The following is a 14,948-nucleotide window of genomic DNA, read 5'->3' as shown; positions in this document are numbered from 1 at the left end:
AATACCCAATGATTGAGGAATAGCTAAACACTCTGTGGCACATTTATGTAACAAGATATTACTATGCTGTAAAAAATGATGAACATGAGGAATACAGAGAAGCATGGAAAGACTTACATGAAGTGATGCAAAGGGAAGGAAGTAGAGACAGAAAAACAACAAACACAATAACTATAAAAGTATAAATAGAAAAAAAAATCAATGCAATCAAAAAAAGCATGTTCGAAAATGACAAAGGACGAGCTTGACTCAGAAAAGAGATATTAGAAGACAAGAAAACAACATGCGCATCTGGGTGTAGAAGTCTTCTGAACATGTAGAGAAGTGAGAAAACTGGGGGACAAAGTTGAAGAGGGACTTCTAGAGGTGCGTGTACATTGAGATTTGGGAGGGTGAAGGGAGACACTGGGGGGAGGAATTTTTGGAGGGGTGTGTGAATTGAGATTGGGAGGATGGGGAGGGTGGGATGGGGACTCTTGGAGGGGTGGATGGAATAGAGAGTGGGAAGATGGGGGAAGAAGATAAGGTAATAGGGACAGGGTAAAAAGAAAGGCTGAGAAAGAAAATAGTGAGTAAAAATAAGATGGAGGGAAATTCACAAATAGTAATTATAACTTTGAATGTGAATGTTTATAGAGCATATTTGTTTTTAAAAATAAAAGTGAATATTTTTTAAAGGAAGACACCTCCCCCCACTCATCTGCCAAAATGAGTAATTTTTAGGAGTTAGGGAAACATATTATTTGATATAAGGGATGCCCCTCTGTGGTGGGGAGGGGGAGAGGTACAGGAAAAAGTCTAGGAAATGTAAAAATAAAAGATCAATAAATACGTATGTATATATGTAGGTTTTAACAAATAAAATCATGCTACATTTTACTGAGGAGAAAGGGGTAGATGGATGTTCTAAATTGGGATTTATAAGCAAGTAAGCAATCTCTAGGACAGGGGTGAGAAACCTGCTATTTTAAAGCCACATGTGGCCCTCTAGGTTCTCTAGGACAGCCCTTTGACTGAATCCAGACTCCACAGAATTTGTTCTGTAAAATTTGGACTCAGTCAAAAGGCCACATCCAAAGATCTACAAGGCCATATGTGGCTCAAGGCTGCAGGTTCCCCACCTGTGCTCTAGGAACTAAAAGAATCACATTTAGAAGGATTTCAGAAACTTAGAATCTTGCATTGCCAACTTTACCTACATGAAAGTTTTTTTTCCCCTTTTTTGTGGGGAGAAGAGAAAGACAAGAAAGCCAATAGAGGCACTAGCAGAGATCTTTATAACTTGTTGGTCAATTGGGACCTTGAGCCAAAAGGGGTCTAGTTAGATGTCATTCTGCCAATCATTTTCATGAACTTAAGCAACATAATACTAGTCAGCAAACTATTGCATATTTGATAACCATGAAATTTGTTTTCTTACCAATCTGTCAAGGTGTTAGGAGCCAAGGAAATTTAGTACCAAAGAATGTAATGACCCTTCCATGGCCTTGATGCCTTTAAGCTTATTGTAAGTATGTAGATTGGTATGTTCCATTTTATTCTTCAGGTTACTCAAAATCACCAAGTCCTATTTACAGGTGTAATACATTCTCTGGAGCATGTTAGCACAGTGCCTGACACATAGTAGGCACTTATTAAATGTTTATCGAATAGTCTATCCCAACTCCTACTCTCCTGCATGAGATAGGTGCCCAGAGAGTAGATGCTACCTCTCCTCAGGTATCCTGAGGTGTAGGCTGAATGCCCTTTCTAATGGTATAACTCAAAGCTGCCCACCAGTGTGCTTCTCCTCAAGATTTTGAGATGAGATTCTATTTAGTCAGCCAGCCTTAAAAAGCTTTTAGAAAAGAGGTATTTACTAAATACAGTTGATGCGAAACCTCTATCGCCTCTTCCAAGTCTGCTGCATACTCTTTCACAAATACATACAGAACCTTGGGGAAAGTGGGAAAGTTTAGAAAGCACATGTAGCCGTAGGGCATAGCACAGTTCCTGGATTCTGCATGTTATTTTTTCCCATTTATGCGGTGCTCAAAATGCTTCTTTTAACCAATTTTTTTTTCTGGACTCTACATTGCTGTGAATTACTGTCCACTTTGTTCTTTTCTCCTGACGTAGAGACTGACAACAGTTGTTCCTGTCCCAAGAGACTGATGGGAAAATGAAAGGAAAGGGGGACATCCAGAATCCTCCAGAACTTTCAAAGCTCACAAAGTCCTCCTCCAGCCAAGGCTGGGGGAAAAGAGACCAACACCAAATTCAAAGTGTTATCCTCCCTCCCTCCTTCAAAAACTTTTCAAGGAGATTAGCCAGAATATTTTCCTCTTTCATTGCTGGCTAGAATCTGAATTTCTGCTGAATGCTTGAATAACTCAGGTTCTGAATTGCTTTTCCATTTTATAGATGATCACAGGGTATGACTAAGTTTCCTCAGTCAATCTAAACACTCTTCTTGTCAACTTACTGTCACTAGGGGTTCACATGAGAACATTTGGCACTTAATCTAAAGTATTAGATTGATGGTTTAACTGAGTGGTTCTTACCTCATTAAGGTGTCTGGGCATCTTATCACTTTTTAGGAAAGTTTTGTGACTTGATTGATTTACTCAATCACTCCCATTTTTACACAAATATTTCACCTCCTGAGATTTAATAAACTAGGATTCTAAAAACATGGGGGAAATGTCTGAATGTACTTTACTAACATAGAGAGCGATATTTGCTTTTCATTATTGTAAAGAAAGCTAGAGAGAATAATGGTTTTTAATAAAATATTAATGTTTGACAAAAATTAATTAAGACCTGTTCTCAAAAACTTTACATTCTATTAGGAAAGACAATTTACACACACACACACACACACACACACACACACACACACACACACGCTGTATATAAATAGAAAGATAGAGATACATATAGATATACATATGCAATATATATATATATACACGTACATACACCTACACACATACATATACATAGGAGAGAGAATATATATCCAAATATATACTACAAAGCAGTTTAATAATGGAAGGGACTAAGCTAGGCAGAGGGCAGATCAGGAAAGAAGGAAGAAAGGAAAGAAAGAAGAAAGGAAGGGAGGGAGGAAGGATACATGCATTTATTAAGCACCTACAATATGCTAGGCACTATGCTAAGTGCTTTATGAATGTTATTTCATTTGATCCTCAAAACAATCCTGGATGTCAGGTGCTCATATGTTCTCCATTTACAGCTGAGGAAAGTACGGTATACAGAGGTTAAGTGACTTTCCCAGGATCACACAGCTATTAAGTGTCTGAGGCTGTATTTGAACTCAGATCTTCCTAGGTCCAGGCCCAGTGCTCTATACACTGTACCATATAGCTTAAATTAGGAAAGATTTCATATAGAACACGGGGCTTAAGTTGAATCTTGAAGCAAATGAGGGACGAGGCACGTGAGGCATAGAAGCCATACAAGGGATAGAAACAAAGCCAATTTAGCTGGATTGTAGTGCATAGGAAAGTAAGCAATGAATAATAATACTGGAAGAGTAGATTGGGGCCATGTGGTAAAGGGTTTTTAAAAAAAAAAGGAGTTTACATATTATCTTAGAGGCAATATGGAGCTGCTACAGTTTGTTGAGTGGGGGAGTGAAATGGTCAGTCCTATGCTTAAGGAATAAAGAATAATAAAACTTTTAGCACATATGGCACAGGATTGTTGTGAGGATGAAATGAATTCAAGTTCATAAAGAATTTTCCAAACTTTAACATGCGTTATGTGTCGGGCACAATTATTACCATTCTTTTCCATTGTCATGGTAGACCACCCCACACAGTCCAGATGGAAAAGGGGTTCCATAGAGATAATGAGGCTCTCTAAATGTTCCTACTTGTAGATGAAATTGTGTTATTTGCCTCAAGCCCCAGGGCCTCCACAACAAAATTCATGATTACTTAAAATAGATCAACCTAGTAATCCACACAGGAAAAACCAAGTGAATAAAGAATGCATACTACTCTACCAAATTCTTTTAATGATATAAATATGGTACTGATACCTAAATCAGGAAGAGTCAAAGCAGTGACAGAAATTTGTAGACAAATTTCCCTAATGAATATAGATGTAAAAATGTTAAATAAAATACCAAAAAGATTACAGTAACTTATCATGAGAATAATACATCATGACCAGGTTGGATTTAAACCAGGAATGCAGGGCTGGTTCAATGTTAGGAAAACTATCAGCATAATTGACCATATCAACAACAAAACTAACAGACACCATATGATCATCTCAAAGATGCAGAAAAAGCTTTTGACAAAATACAACACTCATTCCTATTAAAAACACTAGAGAGTACAGGAATAAATGGAGTCTTCCAAAATGATAAATAACATCTACCTAAAACCATCAGCAAGGATTATATGTAAAGAGGATAAGCTAGAAGCATTTCTAGTAAGATCGGGGGTGAAACAAGGATGTCCATTATCACCACTATTATTCAGTGTGGTACTAGAAAGGTTAGCTTTAGTAATAAGAAGAAAAAGAAAGTGAAAGAATTAGAATAGGCAAAGAATAAACAAAGCTATCACTCTTTGCCAATGATATGATGATAGAGAATTCTAGAGAATCAAGTAAAAAACTACTTAAAATAATAAACAACTTTAGCAAAGTTGCAGGATATGAAATAAACCCACATAAATCATCACCATTTCCATATTTTACTAACACAGCTCAACAGCAAGAGATAGAAAGAGAAATTCCATTTAAAGTTACTGTAGACATTATAAAATATTTGGGAGTCTACCTGCCAAAACAAACCCAGGAACTATATAAACACCATTACAAAACACTTTTCACACAAATAAACTCAGATCTAAGTAATTAGATAAACATCAGTTGCTCATGGGTAGGCTGAGCTATTATAATAAAAATTACAATTCTACCCAAATTAATTTATTTATTCAATTCCATACCAATCAAACTAGCAAAAAATCATTTTATAGTGCTAGAAGAAATAATAACAAAATTCATCTGGAAAAACAAAAGGTCCAGAATAACAAGGGAATTAATGAAAGTAAATGCAAGGGAAGGTAACCTAGCCATACCAGATCTTACATTGTATTATAAAGTAGCAATTCTCAAAACTACTTGGTACTGGCTAAGAAATAGAGTGGTGTATTAGTGGAATAGGTTAGGTACACAAGACACAGTAGTCAATGACTATAGTAATTTACTGTTTGATAAACCCCAAGACCCCAGCTTCTGGGATAAGAACTCACTATTTGACAAAAACTGCTGGGAAAACTGGAAAATAGTATGGCAGAAACTAGGCATAGACCAACATCTTACACCATATACCAAAATAAAATCAAAATGGGTACATGATTTAGATATAAAGGCTGATACTATAAGCAAACTGTGAGAGCAAGGAATAGTTTACCTGTCAAATTTATGGAGAATGGAAGAATTTATGAAAAACAAGAGATAGAGAACACTATGAATCGCAAAATGGATAGTTTTGATTACATTAAATTGAAAAGTTTTTTGCACAAACAAAGCCAGTGCAACCAAGATTAGGAAGGAAGCAGAAAACTGGGAAAGAATTTTTACAAGCAATGTCTCTGAAAAAGGCCTCATTTCTAAAATATATAGAGAACTGAGTCAAATTTATAAGAATACAAGTCGTTCCCCAATTGATCAATGGCCAAAGAATATGAACAGGCAGTTTTCAGATGAAGAAATTAAAGTTATCTATAGTTATATGAAAAAATGTTCTAAATCACTGTTGATTAGAGAAATGCAAACCAAAACAACTCTGAGGTACCACAACACACCTAACACATTGTCTAACTTGACAAAACAGTAAAATGATAAATGCTGGAGAAGATGTGGAAAAAATTAGAGCACTAATGCATTGTTGGTGGACTTGTGAACTGATCCAACCATTCTGGAGAGCAATTTGGAACTATGCCCAAAGGGTCATAAAACTGTGCATACCCTTTAACCCAGCAATACCACTTCTAAGTCTATATCCCAAAGAGGTCATACAAATGGGAAAAGGACCCACATATACAAAAATATTTATAGCAGCTCTTTTTGTGGTGGCAAAAAATTGGAAACTGAGGGGATGTCCATCAGTTGGGGAACAGCTGGACAAGTTGCAGTATATGAATGTAATGGAATGCTATAATGCTATAAGAAATGATGAGCAGGCAGACTTTAGAAAAACCTGGAAAGACTTATATGAACTGATGCTGAGTGAAGTGAGCAGAATTAGGAGAACATTGTACACAGTAACAGCCACATTATGCAAGGACTAACTTTGACAGACTTATCTCTTCTAAGGAATGCAAGGATCAAAGATAACTCCAAAAGATTCATGGTGGAAAATACTGTCCACATCCAGAAAAAGAACTATGGAGTCTGAACGCAGATCAAAGCATACTATTTTCTCTCTCTTTTTTTGTTTGTTTGTTTCTTCTTTCTAGTAGTTTCTCCTTGGTTCTAATTCTTCTTTACAATGTGACTAATGTGAAAATAGGTTTAATATGAATATATATGTTGAGCCTATATCAATTTACACACCATCTTGGGGTGAGAGGAGGGAAGAGATGGGGAGAAAACTTGTTACTCCAAAATCTTGTGGAAGTGAATGTTGAAAACTAAGCATAAATAAATATTTTTTTAAAAATGCATACTACTGACATTGACATGCAGTTGCACGGACAGTCCATTGGGTATGATATGCAAAAGGATTTGGTGATGTTCCTTATGTTGTGGTTCATATTCACAATTGTGGTACTTGGAGTAGGTTTGCAGGTTTAGGATATTGCTCTATAATCTATAAACATCTTGCACAACTCATCATCCATCAGTTGAAACTATTTCCTTTTATTTAGCTCATGAGGTTTAACGTGCAGTCCCTTAGTACGGGCATCATAGATGGACAATAATCAGGGTCCAGAATTGAGGAGGAGGAAAGTGGGTTGAATTCCATGTGGAAATTACCTAGCACTTTTGATAATCATTAACTGCATCCTGACACAAAAGCCCATCAGTGATAATACATAGTTGCATAGTGTAGAACATCGTTATTTATGAAGAATAAAAACTGCTGGTGACCAAAAGGGCTATGGAAAGAAAACCATCGAGTATAAACAAACTGCAATATATCGCAAACAGTTACTTGCAAAAAAGGAGCATAAAACATTTCATTTGGGACATATACGCCTGGAAAAGCAGATGGTCCAGTGACAGAGCAAGAATGAAGGAAGGGAGCAAATATTTATTAAGTCCCTACTATGTTCCAGACACTGTGGTAAGTGCTTTACAAATATTACATCATTTTGTCTTCAAAATAACTCTAGGAGGGAGGTGCTATAATCATTTTGCAAGGGAGGAAACTAAAGCAGAAGTAAATGACTTGCCCAGAGTCACGCAACTAGTAACTATCTAAGGCTGGATTCAAACTCAGGTCTTACTGATTCTTAGCCTAGCATTCTATCTATCCACTGTGCTGCTACCTAGCTTGCCTAACTCAAGCATTATCATCCATCAAAATGATAATAATAACAACAAATCAAAAACAGAGGTTCTTAAACTTTTTGTGTCATGAATCCCTTTGGCAGTCTGGTGAAGACTACGGGGCCCTTCTAAGAATAGTGTGTTTAAATGCATAAAATAAAATTCACTCACAAAAGAAATCAATGATATTGAAATACAGTTATCAATTTTAAGGTTCCCAGGCCCCAGCTTAAGAATCCTTCCTTGATTTAAAGGAAGGCCTCCACTGTGTTGTCTAGATCCTCTGTGGAGTATTACGGAGGGACATGGGCAAGAAAATTCAGATGGAAAAGGCATAGGTGAGTTGTAATCAGCTCCAGAGTGAGAGGGGAATGCTTAAGTGCAGAAAGGCTGACCAGGAAGACCTGAGTTCAAATCCTGCCTCACAGACATTAGTTCTATGACCCTGGGAAAGTTACTTAACATCTCTAGGACATGGTTTCCTTATATATAAAATGAAGGGGTTACACTCTATGGCCTCTTAGGTCCCTTCCAATTCCAAATATCTGTGGCCATTGCAACTCAAAAAATTAAGAAAAACACAAAATGGTACCCAGGCCTGTGCAGCGGACTGTCACTTCTATGGCAAAAGTCATGGAGATTGAGAAAGGAGCAAAGTATCTTAAATATTGCTGAGAGATTATAATTTTTTTTTGAAATCTTAACCTAGTTGTCAATACTTTAAGTGTAAGATCCTCATCCAATGACAAGTAGAGTGATGATGACAACATGGTACTGGCACAACTGCATTGTATTAGTATTTATATTCTTGCTACCTATGAAACAAGATGACCAAAGTCTAAATGTAAAGCTAGCTGAGGTATTCTCCTTGGAGAGGAAAATAAAGGAGCAGGCAGTGCATCCAAGGCAATAAGAACTGTGATTTTATGAGACACTTGAGCATCTTATTTGCAGTACTCATTATAATCATTTGCAAAAAGACTGCCATGCAAATAATGAAAACTTAAGTGCCATCATCTATTGCAGAGGATGAAAATGTGGAAAATTGTTACAAATAACTCACTAAACCGCTCCAAATTAAATCAACATATACTTTAAAATTCAGTGATGTTAATATAAAGGTAAGTATAAATGGAATGGTAAAAACAAGTCAAAAAGTATTTTATTAAAAAATGAAAGGCCAAAGTTGTATAGACCATTTAGAAGCTTCACAATTAAGTGTCATAAATACTTTATTCCAGAAGAAAATGAGGAAGCACAGACCACTACAAATACCAAATAGTGTCACATGCCCAATAATGAAATTAAGATTATCTTAGTATCCTAGTAGAAAGAAAATAATCGTAGAAAGAAAATAATTATCTATCTAGTTATCTATAATGAGAGTCATATCTGAGTCAATTGTCTAGGTGGAGTCACACCATCAAATTGTTAGAGCAAAAATAAATAATCAATATCAAATTAGAAGAATAAAAAGGAGAAATATATATGGTAGGTAATTAATACATCTCCAACAAGACCTAATTAAAAGAACCATTGAAAACAAAAAATAGGAAATAGATAAAAGAACAAATATTAAAACAGACTATTACTATTTCTTGTGAAAGTTTACCTGACATGAATCAATCACCATAATAAGGTCAAAAGAGCCTATAATCTACCTAAGCTGACCCTTGATCTTCTGTCCAAGTGAAGAGATATGGTGGTCAAAGGCAATATTAATTTAGAATATAAACTTGTTTATAAAAATCTTATGGAGGAGGATATCAAGATGTTATGAGGAGTATCACCTCATAAAACACTGGGAAGCCAGGAATAAAAAAAAATTACAGAAAGCTTATCCTGAGACCATTTAAGGATGAAATGGGGAAGAATGAAAAATGGAAAATAGCTGACAAAATTTTTATTAAAAACTGCTTCTACAATGGCAGCAGAAACCATACTTTTGCATCACAGTCCAGTGTGTTTTATGAGAAAATAGAAACGGCACTAAAGAAATGAAGATAGAAAAGTAGTTGAACCTAAGCAAATATAAACAGAGAAGGTCTAAGCTAAAAGCAACTTTATTTTAAGGGATCTAGAAATCAGTTCTTAATATATTAAAAAATAAAGGGGAAGAAATCACAGATGTTATTACTAACAAAAAAAGGCAATTAAGGAAACCAATAATTATGTACCGTTATACCTATTTTCCCATCTCTAAAAAATCTTTCTCTGAATAAAACATATATGTATACAGGTTATCCTTAATGAAAGTAGGAGAAGGGAATAAGCAGGCTTTTACCAACAAAAATTTATGGTGATCTACATCTTGAGGAAATAAGATCTCATGATGTATTTTTTTATTAATTAAAAAAAGTTTATTTGGTAGAATAAAATCCTACCTTGAAGACTCTACTATAAAAAAGTATCTCCTAATTATATCCTAAAATTATATGAAATTCTTTAAGGAGAAGTAATGAGATATAACTTTGTTAACCCTCTGATTATTAATATTAAGTGAGGATGCTTATTAATACTATTAATAATTAAAGGTCAAATAGGATGCTTAGCATAAAATCTAGATAGAGGAGGAAATCTGCATTGATGGCAAATTCCCCCAGATGCTATCTGTGGAAGATATTGTAATGATTATAATTAGAACATTGTAGAGCTTTCCAAATAAGATTCATAATTCTCAAGAGTTCAGCCTAACTATAATAAAATATATCTCTAATTTCAAGAGTTAGTATAATTTCTCCAATAGATTACAACTCATCCATGCTTACCAACATGCTGGAGGTGTTTCTCATTTTTGTCTCACTTTCCTAAGATACCAGTCCAACTATGGACACAGAAAAAAAACAAGTGGACAAAGAATAAACATTAGAACTGATTAATTGGCACATTTGTTTTATAGAGACTGGACAGTGAGCTGGACACAGAACTGAACTGGAGGAAGAGAGAAGTTTGCATTACATTTGAGAAATTGTGCAATACATTTAGGGATATCAATCATTTTTCTAAAGCAGGGCCCCACCTTTTTAAAAAGAATATTATTCCACTGATGTTATTTGGCATGAATCCTGGAATACTAGTATCCAAAGAATTAAATTTGTAAGGAATAAAAAATGCAATAGAAAGACATATGGTGGATATAAATAATGTCAATGAAGAATTATGTACCAAAAGTAGTATTGAAGGATAGTATCAAATTGATATATAAATTTTAAAATAGATGAGATGTTCATATAGTAAGAGAAAGAGATGATAGAAAATACTTTATGTGCTACATTGATAGCCTTGAAATATAAAAATAGCTTTCAGAAGGCACCCAACATACTGGGTTCCCCTTTCCATGGAAGATTCACAGGAGGATATGAACAAGAGTAGCACAGAATGAAATAGTTTTATCAACTGCACCATTAAAGAGTTTAATAACATCAAGGGGGACACCAGTCCATCAACATATGAGAAAGTAAGTAGACACACTAGAAAATAAGTTTCCTCTCTTCCTGTCCCTTTGCAAAGAAGCAAAGGAAGACAGACATCCACCTATGGACTAGGGATAGAACCTGGCTACATTTCCCATGAAGCACTAAGTCCAAAGTATAAACATTGATTACAATTGAGCAAGTACTGTTTCCTTGAAGTAATATGGCCTAGAATAGAGACCATTTCTGATCGGGACATAGAAAACTATACTGTTGAGAAAGAGGTGAATGCCAAGAAGAATGGGCAGAGTAGAATGGCAATAAACAGGAACATAAGCAGTAAGATGAACAAGAATCTTGTCTCTTAAGACAAAGGTGGCACATTTCTCAGGTGAGCAAAGTTATAAAAACTGACATCTTGATTATACCAAGCTACAGGAATTGGTAGGACATCCAAGCAAGGAAACAAATGCTGGGTTCTAGGGATTCCATTCCTGCTCTACTAGACTGACTACAGAGAAACTTATCCAACCCTTCCACTATTGGAGATGTGAGTTGTTGGAAGGGTTTAAGATTAAAACTACTTTGGGTAAGAGTAAATGAGATTGTGTTTGCTGAAAATGTATAGAAGTTTTATTTTATCTTATTTTAGAGTTCATTACTATCAAGGAAGAAAAAAATGAACCGTTTCTAAGCTATTAATAGTGTTGGTTTGCTAGTAGGGCTGAAACTGAATACTTTAGATATGAATTAACTCCAGAGCTGCCAATTGTGTGGGCAAAGTGAGCCATAGAGGTTATTAATTATCCCCACAGTATTCCCATATGGCTCATCATGTTATAGCAAAGGTTTTGACAACTTAGTTTACATTTACATGGAGCTGAGATCTCTCTTTTTGCAACATCAATTTATTGACCCTATTTCTGCCCTCTGGGGCTTAGTAGAATAAGTGAAATCTCTTTGATGTGATAACCCTTCAAGTAATCCTTCAAGTACTTGAAGAAAATTATCATAATCCAATCCTCCCCACGAAGACTTTTTTTCCTCCTATCTAGGCTTCCCCAGGTCCTTCAAATTTTGGATCAGAAAAATATTGAGTAATTATGTTGTTTTTTACCTCACACACATTTCATGGAATTAGTCTTCTGCTTCTGTCTTCAGATCTCTAGAGAATGTGTCTATTGATTGAGAAATGGTTAAACAAATCATGGTACATTAATATAGTGGAATTAAGATGACTATAAAGAATTCAAAGAAACTTAGATGTATATGAAGTGATACAGAGTGAAATAAGCGGAACCTGGAAAACAATATCAGCAAAGACAACAATATAAATGGAAGTAACAATAAAACAAAATTGAATGTTGTTATTATAATAACCAAATTTGGTTCCAGGGAAAATTTGAAAATATGTACTGCCCTCCCTTCATCGAAGAAATGAAGAATGTTACATGTATTGTTATTTGTCCTGATATCGGCTGGGTTTGGTGAGCTGATTTTCTTCTTTTTAAATATTTGTTAAAAGGCGAGGATTAACCATTCTGGAGAGTAATTTGGAACTATACCCAAAGGGCTATAAAACAGTGCATGCCCTTTGATCCAGCAAAACTATTCCCAAAGAGATTTTTAAGGGGTGGGGGGGAACCTATTTGTACAAAAACATTTATAGCAGCTCTTTTTTGTGGTGGCTAAGAATTGGAAATCAAGGGGATGCCCTTCAATTGGGGAATGGCTGGAACAAGTTGTGGTACATGATTATAATGGAATATTGTTGTATTTGTCCTTTGTTCTCAAAGAAGAGGACCATGACATCAGGGAAATGATGACATGACTTGCAGTTGACCTTGATCTGAGTGAGGGAGGGCTGTGCAAGGTCACCAGCCTCACTTTATCCTCCAAAGCCATCTGGATCCAGTGGCCTGATATTCACCAGGATGACTGGAGATGGTCCAGGGTGCTTTGGGAGACCAATGGAATATTATTGTGCTATAAGAAATGACAAAAAAATGGCTTCAGAAAAAATTTGGGAAGACTTACATGAACTGATACAAAGTGAAGTGAACAGAACCAGGGAAATATCATGCACAGTAACAGCAATATTGGACAATGAAGAATTGTGAATGACTTAGCTATTCTCAGCAATAAAATGATCCAAGACAATCCCAAAGGACTCATGATAAAAAATACTACTTGCCAACAGACAAAGAACTGATGTTATCTAATACAGACTAAGCACACTATTTTTTCTCTTTCTTTTTTTTCTTCCTTCTTTTCTTTCTATTTTTTTTTGTTCAAGTCTTCTTACACAAAATAACTAATATGGAAATGTTTTACATGATTGCACATGAGTAACCTATATCAGTTTTGCTATCTCAGAGAGGGATTAGGAGAGGGAGGGAGGGATAGAATTTGGAACTCAGTATTTTTTAAATGTTGTTTTAACATGTAATTGGGGGAAAATAAAATATTAAAAGGGAAGGATTACTGAATAAGAAAGTGGTAGAGGCATATATTTGGAATGAAAGTTATATAAAACCAAAAGGTGTAACACTAAAAACTTTCTAGGATCTTTCCAGTAATACAAACTCTTACAAAGGGTTCCAAATCAGTCATAGCTTACCAGTCCATCTCCAAGTTTAATTTGATTTCTAAATAAGTCATGATGCCATACACCATGCTCCCTTCACCATAGCTCATAAATATTCCTAGTATTTGAGAAGAGGAAATGGGACCTGCATCAGTCATCAACTTGAATTGTAAGCACTTCCAATCAAAAGCTTGCACTCTCAAAACACATATACACACAAACACAGACACATACACGCACACACACACGCACACACACACACACACAGTAAGCATTACCATCAGTCATAAAAATTAACGGAAACAAAATAATAAATCTTTATTGATGATTTCTGTTTACAGATGACAGTCTGGAATATCTTCCTAAGCCTCTCTTGGTGCAAATGAAATCCAATTTGCCACATGCACCTACTTGGCCTGAAGAGGCATCCTATAAAGTCCCAGGCTACAAAACTTTTGATGTTGAAACCATGCCACTGCAGGGGTTTGGGCTTTCCCTTCTAGGAACTCCAGAACAATTGAATCGAAGTTTCTTTTCCTTTACATATTTCTCTATAAACTGAGGGAAGGATAAATCAGTTTTATCTTCTTAATTTTTAAGCACTAGGGAAGGGCTTTGGGGTTTTGTTGTAGGTTTTTTTTTTTGAGCATGGGATATAGGAGGTAGAAATACGTATATACTGCATGACCTTTCCCATATTTAATTGGACTCTTTGGCACCATGTGTAATGATTTCGACACAGTCCTGATTACAATACTGAAAAGCACAGGCAGTAGATCCTGAGTCTGAAACTAGGGGACAATTAGTTGCTTTCATTAGTGGGAGTTTTATGAGTTCAGTAAATGAAGAAGATCTGGTTGAGTGGTTAGTAGGAGATGGGGAATTTGATATAGTAAAATCAAAACTTCTTGCTTATTCAGAACTTCCTTAGGAATACAGAGGCCAATCTCCTTCCAATCCTAAAGAAATACTATCTTGCTTAAACCTCACGAGCCTCTTACTATCTGCCAACCTGTGACCCAGACCATATAAGCATTCCTTCTGGAACAGGGAAGGGGAGGCTGGGTTGATACTCTTAACAGCCTGTACCCTCAAGCAAACAGGCTCTGGGTCCAGGGGACTTCTGCTCCCAAGTATGTAGATTAAGGTTTATTTGATGTACAAGGAAATTATTAGTGATCTTCAATTCCTTTTCCTATTGGTCTTTCCTGTCAAGACATACTTTTTATTCTTTTGTTGATATTTAAAATGGAACAGTTTGAACTACAAATAAATCTAATTAAGAAACATTATCTGCTCTTGTTCACTTTCTCTATATACGGTAGAATCTGTTTAACCTCTAATGGAGTAAAGTTGCTAGGTATATCAGAATCTTAGGTTCTAAACATGTGACACTTCATATTACAGATAACAATGTGCTATCCATTAGG

This window comes from Trichosurus vulpecula, chromosome 2 (genome assembly GCF_011100635.1).
Source record: "Trichosurus vulpecula isolate mTriVul1 chromosome 2, mTriVul1.pri, whole genome shotgun sequence".
In the NCBI taxonomy this organism is placed as follows: Eukaryota; Metazoa; Chordata; class Mammalia; order Diprotodontia; family Phalangeridae; genus Trichosurus; species Trichosurus vulpecula.
The sequence above is the reverse complement of the archived record's forward strand: the minus strand, read 5'-3'. Positions refer to the sequence as shown.